At 41.9% G+C, this 24,423-nt stretch overlaps 1 long non-coding RNA gene across 1 annotated transcript; it reads left to right on the forward strand.

The window, feature by feature from the left end:
• Positions 1-28: 28 nt before the first annotated feature.
• LOC310697948 lies at positions 29-20,622 on the forward strand. Its single transcript, XR_014521264.1, has 6 exons — positions 29-342; positions 8,177-8,295; positions 9,244-9,376; positions 10,093-10,159; positions 14,779-14,866; positions 19,618-20,622. It is a non-coding gene; the product is annotated as an uncharacterized lncRNA (long non-coding RNA).
• The last annotated feature ends 3,801 nt before the right edge of the window (positions 20,623-24,423 follow it).

Here is a 24,423-nt window from a genome sequence, read left to right on the forward strand (position 1 = left end):
TAGATGATTCCTGATGTCAGTCCAGAGTGTTTTACTGGATAAACGAACCCCAATGTCACTGTGCTCCATTAGTATACATTAAAATTGCAGATTGGGGCTTGCTGTACAATGTCGCTGCATCATTCCCATATGAATTCCCATGCTTTTTAAGGCTGGGCAACTGAAACCTCATGTTGCTTTGGCTAAATAAATATCATTTGTCATCTGACGTACATTGGATGTTGCTTACACTAAAATGAATGAAACATTTGCACAAATGCATTTGCACACAGAGACGCTTGAGCATTTTCATCTTTGCAAATTCCAGCCCGATCTGACCTTCTGGACCAATGCATGGATCAGGTTAGCCATCCATGAGCTTTCACCCTTCCTAAACTTTTCTATGCAATTTTCCTTGAAAAATGCAAAAAAAAAAAATGTATGTTTGTTTGTGTTTTAAAGAAAAATGTTTAGAACTGTTTAACATGTATTTAGAAATCTGTATTTTAAAAGGAAAAACATTCAAAAATTGGTATTTAAATATATATCTGAACGTGACTTTTTTACAGATTTTTTTTTTCTTAAGAGGAGGGTTCCTTGGCATCTACTTCTGCTGGTAAATCTTTGTTAACATTTCAAATGTCTGCTTTACATAAAAGAAAGAAAAACCCACTGAAACTCTCTGCTGCCTCCTATCATATGGAAAGTTCTCCACCTCCTGAAAATGTATAGAATTTGTATCCCCTTTCCCACTTTCCATAGAAGAGGATGAAAGCTGCCTCTCTTTATAGGACACAAAAGTTGCCAGTTTGATCCCCATATGGGACAGCTGTGTATTCCTGCATTGCAGGGGGTTGGACTAGATTATCCTCAGGTCCCTTCCAACTCTACAATTCTATGGCCTCGCTAGGGCCCCATCTGCTCTATGCATTTAAAACACTGATGCCACTTTAAAGAGTCACGACTTCCCCAAAAGGATCCTGAGAACTGTAGTTTGCTAAGGCTACTGAGAGAGCCTTATTCCTTCTCCCAGAGCTGCACTTTGCAGTTTGGTTAAGCATTCAATGCACCCTCTGGGAATTGTAACTTCTTGAAGGAATAGGGGTCTCCTAACAAATCTCCGTATAGTTCGTAAGGCCTGTATAGTAAAGCTATGGTTTTCCCAGTAGTGATGTATGGAAGTGAGAGCTGGACCATAAAGAAGGCTGATCGCAGAAGAATTGATGCTTTTGAATTATGGTGCCGGAGGAGACTCTTGAGAGTCCCATGGACTGCAAGAAGATCAAACCTATCCATTCTTAAGGAATTCAGCCCTGAGTGCTCACTAGAAGGACAGATCCTGAAGCTGAGGCTCCAATACTTTGGCCACCTCATGAGAAGAGAAGCCTCCCTGGAAAAGACCCTGATGTTGGGAAAGATGGAGGGCACAAGGAAAAGGGGACGACAGAGGACGAGATGGTAGGATAGTGTTCTTGAAGCTACCAGCATGAGTCTGACCAAACTGCGGGAGGCAGTGGAAGACAGGAGTGCCTGGCGTGCTCTGGTCCATGGGGTCACGACGAGTCGAATACAACTAAATGACTAAACAACAACAACAAATCTCAGCACGCTTAACAAACTACAGCTCCCAGATTTTTTTTTGGGGGGGGAGCCATGACTTAAATATTGTATGATGCTGCTTTAAATATATGCCACAGATAAGACCTAGAACTGGGGAGAAATTGAGATTAAACAAAAATTGTGGAATTGATTGAATAATTTGAGAATTATTATTATTATTATTTTGAAACAGTCCATCTCCCAACTTTGTTTCTCCAGGTAATTTCATTAATTCTTCAGCATATAAACTCCATTGAATTCAGTGGGCCTATTTCTGCTTATACATGCAAAAACATCCAATCCCTCCCCCCAAAAGAAGCTTCTTTTTTGGCAGGTATGTTGCAAGACATTCTTAGGGAAAAAAAGAGAAAGAAATCCAAACATAAAGAAGTTTGCCCTAGTAGTTCAGAGTTAAAAATAGGGTTGCACAGAATAGCACACTGTGACTTTGTATTTCTAACAAGCCTACTTCAATCACTACCCTTTCTTTATAGGGATATTCAACACTATACCTCTTAAATAAAATGAGTTGCTGGATGGATGGTCTGCCCACTCTGTAACAGTGTGTATTTTTCTGCAGATATTCAGCTGCTGTCTACTACAATGGTATTTGCCATTTGTAGCAAAGGAGGCAGTCATGTTTTTTAATCCTGGTAGCCATTTTGAATGCCCCAAAATTAAAAGAATGGCAGCTCCAATTCTCTTCACCCCAAAAAGGATTTCACCTCATTGCCCAAGTATAGCTGAAATGAAAAAACTGATTTTGAAAGGGTGCTTTCCAATTCTGTACAGTCTTAGGCACCGCAAACATAGAGTGGGTCCAGAGATCTACATTGTTTGCTTGTTAGGCATTCATTTCCATTAAGTATTTAGACAAGCAAAATTAGAGCTTCATTGCCAGTAAGAAGAGTTGCATAAACAAACTTAATCAATCTAGCATTCCCTCTGCTTCACAATATTATTTTCTTAAATAAGCCACTTCACTTGCTTTATTTATTTATTTATTTATTGTATTTTTAATTTATTTTTCAATCTTTTAATTTTTTCTTATTTTCAATTCTTTCAATTCTTCGATTTTGGATATTTTATTTTTTTTCTAATTTCTTGATTTCTTGATTTTTTTTATTTCAAAATTCAAAAATCAAGAAAGCAAAAACCGAGAAAGCAAAAAATAAAAAATAAAAAACACATACAAAAAGGAAACAAAATAAATAAATAAACAAATAAAACAAATAAAATCACCTGCTTTTTTTTAAAAAAGAGAGGAATAAATTGCTTCCAAGTATATGTGTACATGAGCTAGTCTTTCCTTTTTACCTAGCTGTTTACAAAATTGAAAGTAGACATTTTGTTGGTCAATTTGTTCAGACATGATTGTGTCTGAATGACCAGTCTCTGTAATAATATAAGCTATATAAATCAATATAATTTCTTCATCCCTTTTATTTCAAGAGCCGTCAGTCTTAAGAGATGAATGAATGCATCATTCATTATTTCATCTCTTAGCACTTTGTACCACCCCCAGTGCAACTGAGATGTTTGTGGAGGAAACGTCAGAGTCCCCATCAAGAGCAGGTGATCTCCCAGCCATCTGGTCTAGGGAACCAGCCACCAACAGTGCCTCAGTCTTATCTGGATTGAGCTTCAATCATCCAGCCCATTACCAAGGCAAGACACTGGTCCAGCACATCCACTGTCTCACCTGCAGATGTAAAGGAGAACTAGAGCGGAGTGTCATCAGCATACTGCTGACAACGTACTCCAAACCTCCAGATAACCCCACCCAGTGGTTTCATGTAGACGTTAAGCAACATGGGGGGTAGGATTGAGTCCCGCAGAACCCCACATTGAAGGTTCCACAGGGCTGAAAAGCATTCCCCAAGTAACACCCTCTGGGAACAACCATCTAAGTAGGACTGGAAGCACCGCAAAGCAGTGCCACCAACCCCCAGTTCAGAGTCACTCATGAAGGATACCATGGCTGATGAAAGGTATTGAAAGCCGCTGAGAGGTTGAGAACAATTAACAGGGACATGTTTCCCTTGTCTCTCTCTCGACAAAGGTCATCATACAGGGCGACCAATAATAATAATAATAATAACAACAGTTTCTGTGCCAAAACCAGGCCAAACCCTGTTCCAGGAAATCAATTTCTTCCAAAAGCGCCTGGATCTGGTCTGTGACCACTCATTCCAGAACCTTGCCCAGGAAAGGGGGATAAGCAACTGGCTGGTAGTTAGGTTTTCTGAATCCAGGGAAGGTTTCTTAAGGAGTGGTTTTACCACTGCCTCCTTCAGGCAGGCAGGGACCACCCCCTCTTGTAAAGATGTTAACAATTGCACCCCTTATTCTGAATCAAGATCAGGGCCTCCACAAAACCCAGGGCCGAATTAATCATTAAGCAAAATAAGCACATGCTTAGGACATCAAGAGAAGGGGGCACCACACAAATTTTCTATTACCAGATTTTTAACTTTAGTGGTCACAAATTGATCAACTGGGTGTTCATTTACGCAGCTGAAGTATATTAAAATTCCAGCAGAAAAACTATGCAACAAGGGAGGCTGGATGCATCAACTCTACTAAGTATAGAAGCAGATATATTATGTAAGATTAAAAAGGTATAGGTAAAGGTACCCCTGCCCATACGGGCCAGTCTTGACAGACTCTAGGGTTGTGCGCCCATCTCACTTAAGAGGCCGGGGGCCAGCGCTGTCCGGAGACACTTCCGGGTCACATAGCCAGCATGATGAAGCTGCTCTGGCGAGCCGGCACCAGCGCAGCACACGGAAACGCCATTTACCTTCCCGCTAGAAAGCGGTCCCTATTTATCTACTTGCACTTTTAGGGGTGCTTTCGAACTGCTAGGTGGGCAGGAGCTGGGACCGCAGATGGGAGCTCACCCCGCCGCGGGGATTCGAACCGCCGACCATGCGATCGGCAAGCCCTAGGCGCTGAGGATTTACCCACAGCGCCACCCGCGTAAGATTAGTTCTGATCAAATACCTTGCAATTAGAAAAAATAGGAGAGTTTTTTCAGATATAAATAAGGTGAAAATATGCAAAGATAAACATTATTTGCAATCTTACTGTAGGTTTTGCTTCATTTTGAAAAGCACCATTTTATTTTACTGTTTATTATTATTGTTTGGGGCCATCTAAACCTTTTAAGTACTTAGGCCCTTGGAAAGTTTTAATCCAGCCCTAACAAAACCACATCTTTCTGCCACTCTGTTGATTCTGTGCTTTTGTGTACCATATAATGTACCATTCAGGAAGGCAAAGCATGTGGCTTCAGTTCAGGTGGCAGAATGGATGGAGATTGCAGAAACGGATGGCTGAGTAGTCCAGCAAAACTTTTTAAGCATGCCCATCTTGGGGAGGAGGGAGATCTTGGTGCTCTCCTTCAGGCCAGCACTGCCTGGGATTTCCCTGCTACCACATTCTACCGCAGCCTGTAAGATATTGAAGCAAGGCCCTGCTTAGGAACCATTGCTCTAATGCTTGGCTTGCAGAGCTAATTAGGGCTCGTGAGATCTCACTGAAATCTTGCAAGATCTCTCAGGCTCCATGCAATCTCACATAATTTCAGCAAAATCACACGAGATGTTGACATAAATCAGCGCCGATCCTGGTGCTGCTTCTTCGCCAGTGGCAGAGGTGGTGGTGTGGTGCCCACATGGTTGCCTCTTTGGGGGTCTCTACCCCTGAAGTGGCTGCTTCATCCCATCTCATGAGCAGGCTGACCCTAGACCCAATCAATATATACTGTACAGGGAATCATTGTCCATTTTAAGAACCAAATGAAATCTGATTCTTTTCCTTCACTGGTTGGATTTTTGAGGCTTGTCTACAAAATTCTGCAAGTAGGAGAAGTATGAAATATGCAAAGGTACAGGTAGCCTTGACATACTTTTTCCATTATCCATTCTTTTTGGCGACAGGTAAACTGAAAAGGGAAAAAGCTGAAGAATGCCAAAGTACCTCTGGCCAATAGGAAAATGGAAGCCATTGGAGGGGTTTTTTCAGAGTTCTTTTCATTAAAAAATGAAGCCTGTTTTCATATGATGTCTTTTCATATGAGTAAAATGATATCTGTGAAAGAAAGTACTGTAGAAAATATTACAGTAGCATTTAGGGTACACCTTGTTGAATCAATCCCATTTCTCTTTTATTAAACTGCTGAGAATAATATTCCAGCAACCAATTCTGGTAGTAGTACAATATCATTGTAATATTACTGTCGCACTCACCATTTTATTTGATTTTGTCCCTTCCTGTACTGGTACTTATCTTTGCATGGTTCCCAAATGAAGAGGCTTTCCCTCCTGGTATAACAGCTTAGCATTTTAATTTTCCTTCGCTAATAAATGCTGAATTTGCAGACTTGTTTCCTAATAAATTTGCTAAATAATGCTTAACAAAAAAAATGCAAAGCAGCCAGACTCTAGGATAAGGGATGACAAGTGGGACCTGCAGCAAAATCATGCAGTGTATCCTCGCTTCCTAACAGCAGTGCTACAGTTCAAGGTTTTCAGCTAAGTTTCCCTCAGAGAAGACTCAGTTAAATTACTCAACCTATCCTAGGCCCCATCTGCACTAGACATTTAAAGCAGTATCGTACTACTTTAAACAGTCACAGCTTCCTCCAAAGAATCCTAGAAATTGTAGTCTGTTAAGGGTGCTGAGAGTTAGTAGGAAATCTCTATTCCCTTCCCCGAGCTAAAATTCCCAGAGTTCCCTGGTTAGAGGTACACTCTGCGAGTTGTAGCTGTCGTAGGTGAATAGGAGCAGCCTTCTACAACCTTAGAACATTAAGAAAAGCTCTGCTGAATCAGTCAAGAATCCACCTAGTCCAGCATCTTGTTCTCATTGTAGCCAACCAGATGCCTATTATATGTGTGAAACAGCAAACGCCAGACTTGTAATTCCCAGCTCCTGGCCTTCAGAGGCACACTGTTTTCAATAGGGAAAGTAGACCATAACCATTATGGCTAGAAGCCATTATTATCCTCCATGAATTTGTCCAATCCTATTTCATTTCACTATATGAACCCCAGCCACCATGGCCAATAGTCAGGGTTAAGTACCTAAGAAGAGCCTGCTGGGTCAGGCTACTGGCCCATCTAACCTTGGATCCTGTTCTCACAGTTGGTAACCAGATGCCCATAGGGAGCGCAGAAGGAGGAGCTGAATGCAAACAGCATTAGTCTTTCCTGCAGTTTTCAGCAATTGATCATCAGAAACATACTGCCTCAGGCAGCGGTGGTAGAACATAATGATCAAGATGAGTAGCTGTTAGATAATGGAAGTCCTAGTCTAAACATCAGGAGGACACCAGGTTAGAAAAGGCTGCAATAGAGTGTGGGTATTCTTCCAAACAGATGGCGGTGTTTATAGCTGCTTATCACTTAATATTTATTTATTTTCCCCGCCCGAGAAGTGAAGCATGAACCGTAGAGGAGTGTGCAAGAAGCCAACCAGATCTATGGAGCTGCACACAGCCAAGTGTCTCAAAATATATTATTGAGCTCAAGCAGCCAAACAATTTGGCAAGCTATTCAGCTAAAGCAGGGAGTTCCGGCTCACTGCCTCTCCCCCCACCCTCCGCTTGCTGCTCAAAGAGGCAGTATGGAAAGCATCACCTGTAAACTGCAAGTGGTGATGTCCGTGCGTAGAGATGCATTCAAAACAGGCAGAGGCATTATACTGAACTTGAACTGAGATTGGCAATTGACAGTCCTTTTGCGGTGCTCTGCTTCCTTCCTCTGGCTGTCGGGGCGTGATAATGAAGTAAGCTCTGCAACACTGCATAGCAAGACAGCAGCATGCAGTTTCATTTAAGAAGTACATCTATGGCAGACACTGTAGGATATCACAGCTTTACAGCTCCACAGGTTATAAGAAAAACAAAGGAAGGAAGGTGGGGGGATGCAGTAAAGCCATGGAGGCTGATCCATTAGGTCAAATGGGGACTGCCTAACCACCCCCAGTGTGCTCTCAGCCAGCCACCACTTGCCTGCCATCTTATTTGCAGTCAACTCAGAAGGTGGCTCCGCCTGTCATTTGCTTTTGATCCACCTACCATTGGCCTCCCTGCCTTGCACCCTACTAGTTCCAATAGGCAACAGTCAGCACTGCGGTTGTCAACATATACCTCCTTTGTTGTGTCAGTCAAGAGCCACAGCATCATCTCTATTCATTCTACGCAAAAGGAAGAAATCTGATTTTACAGACTAGGCAGAGATATGAACCAAACTTTATGTGAAAAAGCCATTCCAGGTGGGGAGCATGCTGGGTGGGGATCAGGCTGGCACAGTGAGCAGTTCAGTTGCTAGACTAAACTCTAACCACATAAATTAACCCATTGGCCTGATGACTTGGGAATTCAGCAATGGATATATAGAATGCTTGCCCCAGCATGGGCACTACAGAGTATTTTTGGCCCCCAAACTTTCCTCTTCACTCTGGCATTAATGTGCCCAAGTTAGTCATGCCTATGATTTTCAATGGGTCTGCTCTGAGTAAGACTAGCTTTGTATGCAGCCCATTGTTTGGTTTTAAATTTTTGTATTTCTATAAACTTCTGCATTTGTAGGAATTTGATCGAGTGTCGCAGTGCCTGTACTTTGGAACTCCCCGCCTATTGAGGCACCTTCACTACCCTTTCTGGTGACTGCTAAAAACATTCTTTCTAAGCATCTGGGCAAGCAAGTGGTAAGAAGGTCATCTTAATCTGTTTTACTATTTCAACACTGATTTGTTGTAAAGTATAGTTGTGAATTCTTTCTCCATTTTATTGCTTTATCTTTTTGTGATCTACTTTGAGATTTGTTTGTGTGTTTTTTTACAATCAAGTGGTGGATAATATTTTACAGGCTCACAAGGCAGTTTACAATATAAAAATGCAAAAATACATAACATAATAACAAACCAAAACACTAATACCCATAGTGTTATTATTTTTTATTATTAATTTTATGAAGTAAATTTTGTGTGTGTGTGTGTGTGCGCGCGCACCCACCCTTGGGTCATTTTTTAGAACAGTGACTAAGAAATGTATAATAATAATAATAATAATAATAGCAGTTGGCAGGAAAATATATCAAGAGCAACTGTTGGATTAATTTAATACAGACAGAATTCACAGTGAGGTTTCTGAATAGCACAGACCCATTTTGCTCTAGTGTAGAACTAGATAATAGGCTTGCATTTCTAAACACTTTCTGTTTGTCCAAAAATCAATGCCTCCCTGATTAATTGGGGTCTTAATGATATTTTTTCCCCTATCAGTGTGCTTCTTTGATTACAGGGAGAGATGAAATGAGTTGGAGTCAAATATCAGTCAAATAATTGGGCAATTGCAGGGAGAAACAAAATATGGAACACAGTTTTGCAATCCTTAACCATTTGCTATATTTGATACTTGATGGCTCTCTGCTTAGTAAGGATCATACGCTTATGGGAAACTGATGTCCTTTAACAGCTTTTCATTGAATTATAAAAAAAACCCCAAATACTTTTCTCACTGCTGACATCTATTTTTCCTTTAATATTATTAAACATTGGATCTGATTAAGAACACAGGAAGCTGCCTTATATTGATTCAAGCCATGTAGCTCAGTATTGTCCACACTGACTTGCAGCAGCTCTCCGTAACTTCAGGACCAGGTCCTTCTCGAGTCTACCAGACAAGCTAGGGATTGAAGTAGGGACTTTTTCTGCATGCAAAGCAGGTATTCTCCATCCCCACGTGGATAACTCTGGAGCTTAAGCAGACCAAACCTCTGGCCTGAAGGTAAGCACTTCTCTTCCATTTCACAGACTCTTTCCTAGGCACTTCCTGCACCACTGGACTGGTAATGTACAGTGTGAGGCATATCACAGCCCAGGAGAAGGGTTGTGAGGGTTTGGGTTCTGGCACTGCATGTCTTGGTGGTCAAGTTCTTATGAGGGCTCCTGTTTGACAGCCTCATGTGCAGTAGTCTTTTGATCTCCAGCAGTCAGTTCAGAGCCCTGAGTTTGGTCTGTTTTCTTAGCTGCTGTGGATTCAGGAATCATGACAATGCTATTTACCTTGGCCATTTTACCCACTATTCTCCACTCTGAGTTGCAGTGGTATGCAGTAGTGTTGAACACAGGTCACCTACGGTAATCCTTTTGAACTGGAGAGCTATCCATGGTCCTGAAGCCTCTAACCTGTCCTGCCACTTTCTCTGTGGGTTCTGGCTTTGAACCAGAACTCAACTCCTATGTTCCTACCTGCACTTTACTACTGAACTAGGACTCGTTCCCAGATTTATCCGGAAGGTTTATTTAGTGCAAGGTTTTATACACCATAAAATTGGTGGCATGACCTAGCTAGATCTTGCGACCAGTTTTTTTGTGGTACAGATCTCTCACTGGTGAACCGACCTGGATAAATTAGGGGGAAAGATTAATTTGCTCACTTCAGTTAAACATGTTATCTAAATGGTATGTGCTTGTCTCTTCTTTTTTATTTTATTTTTCTAGGCTATTCAAAACAACTAAGGAAGTGTTGTGAAGGATAAAAGAGTGGAGGAAAAAACACACTTTGAAGGTTTTAAATTAAACATTTTTGTATTATTATTCTTTTTAAAAAAGCACCTTAATGGTGGGATTAAGATGCAAATGAAAAGAAAAGAGAATGCCAGTCAGAAAACATGAAATCACTTCTTTCCTTTGACCCATTCATAAGCCATAAGCAGGCAAGTTAACAGATTAATTATTTCAATATACCTATTTAAATGTCACCATACTGTAATTAATTTTGAACATCACCACAGAAACACAGCAAATATTATTGGGAGGGGAAGACTTTTTATCTTGCTTTTGGGGGGGATGTCGTAATGTTGTAATGCATTAATTAGTTCTTTAAATGAGTGACAGCCAGAGCAGTCTTGAACAAAGTTGTCGCCAAAAAGGTCTGTTCCTGTCAGTTCTCTTACAAGTAGATTTCTTTCCTTACGAACTACATCTGCACCCCTCCCCCCACCTGTTCTTTTCAAACATAGCTAGGAAAATTTTGTGACGTGGCTTTTAGGAAAAAATAGATTTTGTGGGAGTAAAACCTTTTAAGGATGTGGCCTTTCTCCCTCTTTATTCTTTTAAAAGAGGCTGACGAAATTTATTTGATGTATTCCAAAGCAAGGGAAGCCAATGTCGTGCTCTCCAATTTAGTTGGATTATTGTTTCATCATCCCCAGCCAGCATAGACTATGAAAAGTGAGGATGGGACTTAAGGCCCATCTCTCCATGTTGGCTACTCCTGTTCTAAAGTTCAACTGACTAAGACATATGGAGTTTGCATCTCTGTTTTCTTCTCATGATCACATATAAGAGTGAAAGCATTCATCCAGGTTGGGTGGGATTCCTTGGGGAATGCCTGCAGTTCAGTGGCAAAGCACAAAGTGCTCGCCAAAGGTCCCAGGCTCAATCCCATCATCTCCAGGTATGCTAGGAAAGACCCATGTCTGAAAAGCTGGAGAGATGCTGCCAGGCAGGGGAGACAGTGCTGAGCTAAATGGACCAATGATCTGACCAAGCAAGATTCTTTTGCTCCTTCTTGCATTGTAGCTCCTCCTTGTCTGCCTTGACTCGGTAGTAGAGCCACCTCCAGAAAACTGGTAAGCACTGGTCTTATCACTTAGGAACACTAGGTGGCTGTCACAGGCAATGCTTCCTCCTGGGGATGGGATACCTGTGTACCTGAAGGAGCATCTCCACCCCCATCATTCAACCCAAACACTGAGATCCAGCACCAAAGGCTTTCTGGTGGTCCCCTCACTGTGGAAGAAACCATCATAGGGAGACAGTGTAGAGAAAAATGTGTATCTGTCTCTCATAACAGTAGAACCTGGGTGTCATCCAAACAAGTTTAATGGTGGGAGGTTCAGGAGTGACAAAACAAAGGACTTCTTCACACATTGTCAAACAATAAGATTGGTTTCCACAAGATGTGGAACCAACCAGACAAATTCATGGAGGATAAGGCTACTAAGTGGCTGCAAGTCACAATGAAGCCCTTGCTCAGCATTTTATACCATTTCAGTAAAGATCAGGCTTTTGCCCACTGATGCCATTCAACAAAGCAAACATGTTTGTATTATTGGCCCCTCTGCCATTATCTTGATGAAAATTTCATGACCTGCAGTGACCTTGCTCATAATATCTCTTGTGAAAACCAGTCTTAAATCCTGTAAATCTGCCACTTTGGGAATCTTCAGAAAGAAGACACTGACCACACTGATATATATATTTGGGGGGGGGGTGCACACGTGTGCACACGTATGAGACAATATGACATCATAATTAGAGTTTGTACAAAAACTCATTTTGCTGAGATTGGGAGAAGGTGATTTGGGGTCAAATCCTTAAGTTCCTGATTATTATTATTATTATTATTATTATTAATACCCCACCCATCTGGCTGGGTTTCCCCGGCCACTCTGGGCTGCTCCCAACAGAATATTAAAAACATGATAAAACATCAAACATTAAAAACTTCAGATGACTTCTAAAAATCAGATAGTTGTTTATTTCCTTGACATCTGATGGCAGGGGATTCCACAGGGCGAGCGCTACTACCAAGAAGGCCCTCTGCCTGGTTCCCTGTAACTTCACTTCTCACAGTGAGGGACCCACCAGAAGGCCCTCGGCGCTGGACCTCAGTATGCAGGCTGAATGATGGGTGTGGAGACGCTCCTTCAGGTATACTGGACCAAGGCCGTTTAGGGCTTTAAAGGTCAGCACCAACACTTTGAATTGCGCTCAGAAATGTACTGGGAGCCAATGTAGGTCTTTCAGGACCGGTGTTTTATAGTCTTGGCAGCCACTCCCAGTCACCAGTCTAGCTGCCACATTCTGGATTAGTTGTAGTTTCCGGGTCACCTTCAAAGGTAGCCCCACATAGAGTGCATTGCAGTAGTCCAAACCGGATATTACCCCATAATGCCAATTGATTTCATGGTCCCAATTCAAACTCTCTCTCCAGGTATGCAGTGGTGCCTGGTCACCAGTGGCTATTGAAACCAATAGGGTGGAAGGCAAGGAGGTGAAGTGTAGGTAAAGCCAGAGCTAATTACAGGCACAGCCAATTCATCTAAGATTTGTCCCCATTCTTCTCTCAGTTGAGTTCAACAAGGGCAGCGCTGATAATAAGGAGAAGGGAGCTGACTGTCAGTGACACCACTATGGCAAGTTGTGAGAAGGCAAGCATAGGTTCTGGCTGAGAGCAGACTGGGTTTGGTGGAGAAGTGCCCCAGCCTCCCTAAAAGAGGAGCCACCACCGTAAATACATGTGTACAGTTCTATCCATAGTCACAACTATGTATTTTCTGTGTGTTTTTAGTTCCTAGACTACAAATTATATTGCAGAAAGATCAGGGGTGAAACAATGATGTTTCTAGGATCTTGTTTATTTATTTGGTAAAAAAGCTATAGTGTGCCATGCTATCAATCTTGACATGTACCCAATGAATGAAACTTAGGTTAGGGGTGGCTTTAAGTGTAAAAAGGGTACCTTCATGTCACCCGGAGGCAACACCAATTAAAGTGACCTATGCCACCTCATCACACCCTGTCTGGTATTCATAAACATTCCCCAGAGTTTGCTGTTCAAGGTATTCCAAGCAGCTGTTCTGATCAACATGAGGAGCAGCTCCATGCAATAATGAGCACATTACATTGACAGCTTCCCCATTAGGGGTCTACGAAAGGTTATTTCCACAGTTGGAAGTGCCTTGAAGTGGTGTGCTTGATGTGGCAATCTTTCACAGGAGCAATGTGGGGGTCACTGTATCTCACCTTCTTGCCAGATTTTGTGAAGGCACTCTCAAGTGTCAGCAAACCACCACTGAAATTGTAGGGGTGCAGACTGGTCACTCTGATTCCACAGCAATCTTTTTGCTGCCCTTGTATTTATCTGAGGCACAGCCACACTTGAAAAGTTCACATTTCTTGCTAGCAGACAACAGAAAAGCAAACCTGTCATTTTCTTCTATGCATTTTCCCATCGGAAACTGTTAAATGTGTTCTGCTCTGACAGGTCTCCTAAAGCCAGGCTTTTGTTGTGAGCCATGATCTGATTGACTCAACTTACAAAGGTGGCTATGCTTGCAGTTGTGTTTTGTAATTTTCAATGTAGGTTTCTGTATCAGAATGAGAGTAGGATGAAAGCCTAAATCGCAGAGCAGGAGAAAGATTCCATATAGTTGTCTGCATCCTTATCTTCCCCACCCCACCTGCCATGGACCAAGTCTGACAGATGGGCAGTGTGGGCCTCCCACCTGTCATTCACCCAATGGCATCTGGTGACTCGGTTTTGCACATTCAGTGTGAAATTAAACAGTGAGGGCAAAGGCACAGCTGATTTTCAGGACTTGAAAGTACAAATCACACCCCTTTGGCCCATCCACATCCTGGCCTGCCTCACAACTGACCTCGTATATGACATCAGGCATACCTCAGTTAACTATGGCAAGGCCAAAACAGACTTGTGGGGCAAATGGGGATACTTAATTACTTCCATGGACTGAAGATCTTCACCACTGTTGTAGAGCACTGCAATAATAATAATAATAATAATAATAATAATAATAATAATAATAATTTTTTATTTATACCCCGTCCATCTGGCTGGGCTTCCCCAGCCACTCTGGGTGGCTTCCAACAAAATATTAAAATACTCTAATACATCAAACATTAAAAGCTTCCCTAAACAGGGCTGCCTTCAGATGTCTTCTAAAAGTCTAGTAGTTGTTCTCTTTGACATCTGGTGGGAGGGCGTTCCACAGAGCGGGTGCCATTACTGAGAAGGCCCTCTGCCTGGTTCCCTGTAGCTTTGCTTCTTGCAGTGAGGGAACCACCAGAAGGCCCTCGGTGCTGGACCTCAGTGTCCAGGCTGAACAATGGGGGTGGAGATGCTCCTTCAGGTATACTGGACCGAGGCCGTTTAGGGCTTTAAAGGTCAGCACCAACACTTTGAATTGTGCTCGGAAACGTACTGGAATAAAACAATTAGAGCTCTGCCATTTTTGGGTGTGCAGTTTTTGACCATTCTGCACCAATTATTGAGTAAAAGTAAATGTACCCCCAAAACATCAAAATGGAAGGAAAATCTGTCTGTAATTCTCATGGGTGGGGTACAGGTTCCTTTTGTCACTTTTTCTTGTTTTCCAGGTGGGAAGGGGGTGCTTTTCATTCGACAATGGTCTGCATTCTGGAGCCTTTCAATGGATCCATGTTTCCTGAAAACCCAGCCTTTTCTGTAAGTATGGGAGGGCAGGGAGGCTGCTTACTGTGCACATGACGGATTTTTTTTAAAAAAAGAAGTGGATTCCTTAAAATGCACCCTAGGCCACCCCCGACCTCTCTCACCACCAAGGAAACACAATGAACGAATAGTAAGAGAATCCACACAAGTGACGCTGACACAACCCCGCCCCCCACTAAGTAGAAAAATAGAAACATAACCACCTGACCCCACTCACCATTCCCCCTTCTTTCCCCCTCTTTTCTTCCCAACTTAACATTGTATGTAATACTAATGTTTCACACCAAATGAAACTGAATTGTAGAAAACACAACTTGAAAAAAGAGACAACGCATGTGTTTTTGTACACAAAGAAATCTTTAATAAAAATATATTTTTATTATTATTTTTTAAAAAATATATCTTTCTGTACTGGTGTGTGTGTGTGTGTGTGTGTGTGTGTGTGTGTGTAAAGGTACAAAGTAGATTTTCTCCTAAAAACTAAATCAGCAAGGCATTAATCCCAGGCATTCAGCAGACAATAGCTTCCTTTACTAATTAATTAATTAAGCCAATTGGAAGTGCAACAGCTGAGATCATTCAGCATGTAACTTAAAAGGTTAATTTTGTTCTCAGTAAGTCAACTCGCCAGGACTGAGTAGGTGCAAGTCCAAGATAGCAACCATGGTCTGGGTGTTCACTGTGAGAACGGGATGCTGGATTAGATGGGTTAGATGGATTAGCTGGATTAGATGGCCTGATCCAGCCATGGGACTCTTCTTATTGTCCTTACTGAGGTAGAACATGGTCAGCTGTTGGTAAAGTAAAATGCACAATTGAACAGTAGTACCTTGGCCAGGCACCTAAGAACAAACAAGGAAAGAGCCTGGCAGGGCTTTAGGGTCAGTGAATTCCAGAGCGACATAAAAGTGAAATAAAAAGTGACTTGGAAAGAAGCAGAGAGAAACAACCTTACTGCATTTCAAGCTTCTAATGTACATATACATAGTTTTAGTCATTCTCAAAGTAGCCTCATTAACGGTGGCACATTATTGGAAAGTCCTGATTTTCCAATTTGAATAATTGGATGCCAAATTATGGCAAACTAAATTGACAGAGAAGCTCACTCTGGTGTTTGGGATATTGAAAGGAATGAGTCACACAGACACTACCGATAGGCACGATTTTATGTTGCGCACCAATAAACTGACAAGCAACAGGAGCATAGCAGCTGCATACAATAAATATACACAGATGTGAGCTCTTCGCAAATGTAACTAGCTCCTCTTCAACTAATGGACATGAAATCTCAATTTTTTGACTATTTCTCTGAAAGTAAAATTAAAGAAATATATGTGACAGTGGTCAAAAATACACTCTATTTTGAACAGGGTACTACTCAATTGGTTATTGATTTGTGTGGTGTTATGTCAAAAATGTGAATAACGCCACCACCAAACCCACAAAGTAGACTCATTGAAATTAAGGGTAGTGATTAATTGAGGTTCACTGGTTTTATTTTTATTTATTTTTCCCCAAAAGATATTTATTAAAGTTTTTAAAATATAACAATGAAAATGGAAAATTAAAAAAACAAAATACAAAATACAACATAAAAACAATTAAAAATCAAGTAGTTTTCCATAACATATCTTCCTTACGCTTATTTCCCCAGACCTCCTCATACCTCCCTTCTTTGTATTCCACTTCAATTTGTTAGTTCAGCAAAACCTTACCATTAAGCTTTTACCCATTTGTAAACCTTTTATTTTCGTATCTCCTAAAGCATTACAGCTGGAAACCCCTTAGTTTCTTTCCAACATCCTTCTAACATTCATTAATTTTACAATATTTCTGTAAATAGTCTTTAAATTTCTTCCAGTCTTCTTTCACCAACTCTTCTCCCTGGTCTCGGATTCTGCCAGTCATTTCTGCCAATTCCATGTAGTCGATCACCTTCATCTGCCAGAGGTTCACTGGTTTTAATTGGTCTACTCTGAGTATAATTTCATTGGATACAATGAAAAAGTCATGAAATCCTTGGATCAGGAATTTGATGGTCTTTGTCAGAACGGTAAAATTGACTACATCTTCTTTGACAGCCGTGAAGATACAACTAAAGTTAGGTTGAAAGCAGACAATTCAGATCAGCAGTTCCCCAGCATCATCACAGAATGGCATTATTCTGTGTGCAGTGAGCCAGGTGGAAGATATCTTCACTCTGGATAAAGGCTCGAGAGAAAAACCAGCTAATAGTCTTGTAGATTTCATGAACAAGGACATTGATAAGAGCCTGCAGGCCATTGGAGATCATTCTACAAATGTTAGCACTGGCTGGGAGGGTGATACCATGCACTGGGTAGAGGTCTAGCTTAGTCATAAGCATCTGGTTGGTTTGTGTCCTCCACACCCCTGTGGCACTTAATCACAGTGCTTAATAGGAAGATATTTTCTAAATAGCAAGTGGGCAGGTAGCATTGGCAAGATGCTATGGATCTTGAAATTGAACCTTCATTTACCAAACTCTCAACTGAAGAACCTCTTACTTCACTGTCATAAAGGATCTGTCTGCAGATCAAGCATATGGGAATTGGATCACACAGGCCATAAGGACAGGAAAACTTCACACAGATCTGGCATTTCTTAAAAATGGTCCAGTGAGCCATTCAGGGTGGTTAACAACAGTAAACAGGCTTTGTTGCATATGGGTTTCAAAAAATGGTCTCAAAGGCAAAACCCTCAACAACTTAAGACTGATAGTAGAATGCATTGTTTGCATGTACTACCCCTGCTTGTTCAACATCAAAGTAAAACAATCTTGGGTGGAAGGTCCACACCACGCCTTGTTTCAGGCTGCAGAAGAAGGCTGTAGTGGATGCTGTTTTGCCAACCACACAGTGGTATGCATTCAGTGAAAGGATAATCTAGCCACTCTTGGGCTCAGATGACAGTGAGGAGAGGAGAGCTAATGTCCAAAAGATTGATGACTTGAGGGGTAGCGATGATGACACATGGGGAGATTTTCTGTACCCCCGAGGAAGACATATTCCATCAACCCTAATGCTTTGTCCATGTTGGAGTTGATAGACTGGTCTGGTGGGGTATATGAACCTCCTTAGACAAGTAAACTTACTACAGTGAAAATTCATTGATGAAACCATGTAAGTTCTACAGTGGTCCTGTCCTGCTCAGTCTATAGTGAGGTGTGTGAAACAAGTTATAGAGGTAGCAGGCACATAGGGACTGCATCACTTAAACCTTTCTGCATCCTGGGGACAAAAGAGTTTGGAAGATTTCTGCTAGGTTATTGATTGTGGGGCCAGGGAGAAAACAAAGCAGTGTCACCCCACCGGTATCTCTTGCTTTTAGAAGAGATTTAGGAAACTGGTGATAACAGACGCAAGTTTGTACTTGGCCTGAAAACATGGCAAAGCTCTATTGCATCTTTCAGTGCAAGTCTTGTATGCACAGATAGGGATGCTTCAGTGCAGACTGAGGCGATTCATCACTAACCAAGAGGATGCTCTTCCACATCAGCAATTGTTCAATTTCCAAGCTCGTTCAAGCATCTATCCACCTATCATCTCTTCATGTCTGAAGAGTAGCAAATCCCAGTTGAAAAGCAGTATTTTATTTTTTTATAATGTGATGGATAGACTTGGGCCAAGCAATTTATTTCAAGGAGGGCACCATGTTTCCAATGCTCTTTACATAACACATGGCCCACAAACATAAGAAGTTAGGAAAGGGATGAAAGCAGCAAATGAATCGCCCTGAGGCAGAAGTTAGGATGCTCCCTGACTATAGCGTGCTTTGCTTGGGATTCTCTTCTAGCATCATTGCCCTGTGCTATTCCTTGCCAAGCAATCTGTCCTTGTCGATCAAAGTGGCACAAGCATATTTATATATTGGCTTAGGATTCACAGCCCAACATCATCAAGTAGTGCTTGGATGAGGCATGGACAGAAAAGACATTGATTAACTTAATTCAGTCCTATGTTGTGTTTTCCTTCATCAATTATAAAAATATAACTGTTTTAAGCAGCAAAGTCAAAGAGGCAAGCCTTCTGCGTTTATTCTGTCCCTCAACTGCCTGATATGCAGCCTGACAGAATTACGAGAGTTGGAAGGAAATGCAGAGATCATCCCAAGCCAATGCAGGAAATCTACTGTTTCACCATACTCCAGCCTCTAATGAAGAAGAGCTTACCACCTTCCAAGGCAGCCTCTTCTATGTCCAGCAGCACATACCATCAGACAGTTCTTCCCAATGCTGCTGCTTTGAAAATGGAAGAGGTCCTCCAGGCCCCTCTTCCTGCTGTTTCATGTCTGTTTCCAAAGTGAACAAGACACTACAGCTGCAGTGATATTGCCAGAGACTCTGCCTCCAGCAAGGGCTTGAACTAGTCTACAAGCCTCATGTTCCCTGCCCTAATTGCCAATGCAATAACATGTAAGTGTGTTAAGCCTTAAAGTGGTTACCAGTCTGTCATTCATGGGCACCAGAAGGCCCACCAGCAGGCCCATTCAGAGCTTGCTTGAGGCACTGGGTGGGAATCTTGTTAGAATAAAATTATAAATTCAAACAAAAAGGCAGCCAAGTCCCTGGTGGGGCTCCCTGACCAGCTTAGCCCTCTAAGTCCCTGAGCTCCCCCTTCCTCTCTGCATGGGTCTAGGGTGCCTCCTAGGGTGTCTGCAGAATATTTCAGTAACTATCCCCTCAAAACTCAGCATTACACAAGAGACTGTTTGCTTTTCCTCCTCAGGTCCTGCATTGAAGATGCTCTCCCTTGAACATACCCACTATTCATTAGATGCCAAGATTGGATGCCTACTGTCCTACCTGTTCTGAACAGGATGGGTGGGCAAAGAGCTTCTATCTGTGAGGGTGCCAGTGGTTGATGTAAGTGCCTTTTCCCCATTGATGGGGTGGCTGATGGGAAAAGCATCCAGTTTTGTGGTCCTGTATTTTTTCTGTTCTTTTAGTAGTGGCTGTCATTATGCCATGGCCCCACTGCAGCCATTTTGTGATATGGGACAGCCATTTTGTGACTTACGACTGTTGGGCTTTCTCAAAATTCTGAATGTGCTCATTGAATGTGCGCAAAAGGTTGGCAACCTTTGCATCTTGCAACATTTCAAATTCTGAGCAAGTCTGGTTCTCTTTCTCTAACCCTCTAAACTCTTAAGGGTTTTCCATAACTGTATAACGATCAGTCCAAAATTCTGACTCATGTAATTCTGCCTCAATCCCTAGTGAGGTTTTGAACAAATAGCACAAATTTGCAAACTAACAGGGTTCATAGACAATATTATGCATAATCTCTCTGTCTAGGTATAAAAGATCTCAAGATGTATTTGTTTGAATTACTGTGTACTATCAACGTAGGCTTCTTTATACAATTGTCACATTGTGGAAGGAGTTTGCATCACTCTTCACATTTCAGTGCTCCCTTTTTAAAAAACAGAATGCTAGGAGTCATGTTGCCATGACAATGCGTTATGTTTGTAAAATGAAGTTGTGACACTTCCTTCGCTGCTTTTCATTTATGACGCAGACATTGTTCCTCCCCATCACTGCACCTCCAGCATTTAACATTTGCTAGGTTTGGCAACTAAAATTGAGGGCATCATTTAGGAAAGACCTGGGCCCCATCTGCACTATAAATCTAAAGCAGTATCACACCACTTTTAACAGTTGTGGCATCCCACAAAGAATCCTGGCAGCTGTGTTTTGTAAAAGGTGTTGAGAGTTGTTAGAAGACCCCCTATTTTTCTCACATAACTTCAGTTCCCCGAGGAATTGATTGTTAAACCACTCTGGGAATGGTAGATCTGTGAGGGAAACTGGGGCCTCCTAGCAACTCTCAGCACCCTTAATTCAAAACAGTTCCCAGAATTCTTTGGGGGAAGCTATGGATGTTTATAGTGGTATAATATGGTTTTAAATGTATGATGAAGTTGGGGCTCTAATGTGTTTTCTTCTTAATGAAAATGATACGGTGGGCGTCTTTGTACAACAAGGGTAGAGAAACTCAAGCCTGGTGACTACATGGGACCCTCCAAACCTTTCTACCTGGCCCTCAGAATTCTCTCTGGGCAACAGTCTCTCCTCCCAGGCTGCTTCTTCTTATCACCTCTGCTCCGTGCCATCCTCAAACGCATTTGCCTGACAGGAATGTGTGTTCTTGAACTGTGATAATGCATTTTGCTTACCAAGATGGAGGAATGAAAGGAGTGTGGGTGGGTTGGTCTTAGAAACCTCTGACTGGCTGGAATGTAGCCTAAGGAAAGAGTCGCATCCAATTCTCTCCCCACTTTTGCATCTGGCTTCACATGCATGGTTTCCAGTGTGGCCTTTGGACTAAAAAAATACCCCCACTCCTGCTACACAGGAAAACTGGCACTACTGAAGCGGGGAGATTTGGCCTGAAACATCACCTTAATGGCAACAGCAGTCCACAGAAGAATGATAACAGAAGAATATGAATCGGGCATGCTATTGTCATGCTCAAGTCAAAAGTCTATGTAAGGAAAAATAGGCTGTCTAAGAGCCCAATTTAGGCAAAGGGCTCTCATTTCAGACCCTCCATGTCTCTATTTTCCAGGGACAGCCCAGGATTTACAGAAGTCATCTTGGTTTCTGATTTGATCCTGGAATGCTCCACTTTTTCTTATTTTCATGGAAGAAATTTGGGAGGGTATGGAGTTATTCGACTCCAATACCGAGCGATCTGAAGACAGCCCTGTATAGGGATTTTTTTTTTTTTAATGCTTAATGTTTTATTATGTTTTATATATGTTGGAAGCCACCCAGAGTGATTGGGGCAGCCCAGTCAGATGGGCCAGATATAAATAGTGTTGTTGTTGAATAGGACATCCCTATTTTCATTGGAGAAATGTTGGAGGGTATGTGACTTAGGCTGCACACTGTTTGCATATTTTATGTCTATTAAAAATGCCTTCTCATAGTCTAGTGATTTCGTTGTTCTGTACGGAATAATGACAATAAAGATTATCATATCGTATCGTATCGTATCGTATCGTATCGTATAGTTCCATTTGGAAAACAAAAGCTCAATACAGATTGATTCTGCACTACCCCATGCTGCCCAAGGTGTGTCCATTGGAATATGGATGTAGTAAGTCCTGGGAACTGAAAGTGCATCCCCACATGCCCTATAATGTTCTTCAGTCACCTGGTAATTGCACAAGCTTCTGTTACAGAAGCTTTTTGTTGCTTTGTTTTGCTTTATTGTATTTCATTTCAACAACAAACCATCTTCCAACAAACCACCTCAGAACAATTTCACCATGCAATTAACAAATTATAAAACAATTTGCATATATAAAAATAGTTTACATATCAGCAGTTTACATAGCAACAAGGAGCCTTTCCACGTGTAGGATGAAGGTACTAGCCTTTTGATCAGGCATGATTGGAAAATGAAGCCACCATTATCCTCGTCAAATCAGAGGCTTCTTGCATCATATGGGGTCAGACATTGCACCAGGTTATTACGCACTTCAGATCTAGAGTCCTTCACAGGTAGGTTTTCATATCTCTTTCTATCTCTGTCTCTATAAACTGAAACTCTTCTTCTGGTTTTCAAAACACTCCAAATCCCATTTCCCGATATCTTGCCTTTTATTTCACAAGAGGGCCCTCTCCCCCCTCCCCCCTTTCCTACAGAGTAAAGAGCCGCTAGTATTTTGTTTACTCAAACAGGTGGGAAACAACTCAGGTATTTCTGTGTGCACATCAGCCTGTGTACATATGCGAGTGTGTTTAAAGTGCATGCAAGTTAACTGAGCTAATGAGGCTTGGCAAAGTTAATTTAAATCAATAGTGAGTTTAGTAACAGGTAAACAAATTAAGGCAGCAAAGAAAAATAGCAGCAGCAAAATTTTTTACTCGAGACACTTGAAAGGATGCATAAACATGACCCAAATCTGGTGAAATTGCCAAAGGAAGATGTACAAGTGACTTGTGATGTGTTTCAAGGGAACAACTCTCAAAGCTTGTTGCAGTAGATCCTTCCTTTTGAGAGATCCGAAGTGAAAGTGATTAGTGTACATCTGATGTTCCTCCCCAGCTTTAAATATCATGTTTTTATAACTATGACACTTTCTCTCATGCACACACATGAATACCTGTACACACACTTCTTGCCTTAGCAAATGCATTTCCCTGATCTAATGGTTTTGTGGAGTAGCCATTGGGAACATAAGGGAGACCACTGAAGAGGTAATCTGCATCACAGTAATGTGGTGAACCTTACCCCACATGCTAAATGTCTGAAAAACAAATGATTGTATATTTTATGTTCATACTAGTCTCTTTGACATATTTTCTCCCAAGTAAATCCTATTGATTTTTTTTTAATGGAATCTTAAAGCATTTCAGAATCATCAGATAGGAGAGTTCAAACAGGTCAAGTGAGCATGCTTATTGAAACCTTATTTAAATTTCCAGTTTATGCCTGTTATAATTTCCACAAGATTTACACCAACAGGAGGAAAGGCAAACACTTAGGCAAACACTTGCCCCTTTCACTCCTCTCTGGTCTTGCCTATGTGAGCAGATGGCAGCTGACTACCAGGCCAAGAACCAGTGGACATACCATGAGAGCCAGTATGGAGGAAGCTAGGACCTGGGGTGTAGTTCACTAGTGAAGAGGGTCAGTGGTGGAGCTTCATGCTCTGGCTGGGGGTAGCGGAGAGCAGGTGGAGGCAGGGCTGGCGCGCGTCCCGGGGGTGTGGAACGCTGCCTGCAGGGGAGTGGCACGTCCTGGGGGTGTGGCTCGCCGCCCGCAGGGGTGTGGCATGTGTCCTGGGGGTGTGGTGCCCAGCGCGGGGGGGGGGGGCAGCCGTGATGGCACCCCACCAGGATCGTGCTGCTGGGGACGGTGCTCTCCCCCCGCACTCCTCTTCCTCCGCCAGTGAAGAGGGTAGAGCTTTGGGACTAGGTAAGGAGCTGAGCCCTCTGGAGGGATGTAGTGAAGCTATCCTTACCTCTACCCACTACTGAAGTTATTTTCTCTTCCATGTTCTCATAGACTTTGGGGTAATGTTCTAGGCTCATTTCTGAATGCAAGCACAGCTAGAGGCCTGCAGCCAGCTGGCTCATTATTTAGATCTTATATCTGAAATTCATCAAACCATCTCATTTTACTGCCTCTTGATTATCAGGATTGTTGCATTCCATGACACCCCAATATCTTAGGAATAGAAAGGAGAATTTTAATATGAATCTACATTATCTGTACTTCTCAGACCAAATGTGGACTGACACATAGCTATCCTTCTGCAGCCAAACAATATGTACATAAATACACATATTAAGGGGAGAATGTGGATAAAATGCACATTTTAGTGAAAAGGGCATGCAGGAATTCATGTTATTAGGGGAAATTGCTTGGGGAAATGTGTATATTACATAAAAATCTGTATAAAATGTGTTTATTAGGAGAAATTTGCACTAAAATGCTGATTAATTAAATTAACTGGACTGGGAAATTGTTTTGGAAATGTGGAGCACTGAATTTAAAATTGGAAAAATGATAAACCTA

The sequence above is a fragment of the Podarcis liolepis genome, assembly GCF_965112155.1.
Source record: "Podarcis liolepis genome assembly, chromosome: Z".
In the NCBI taxonomy this organism is placed as follows: domain Eukaryota; kingdom Metazoa; phylum Chordata; class Lepidosauria; order Squamata; family Lacertidae; genus Podarcis; species Podarcis liolepis.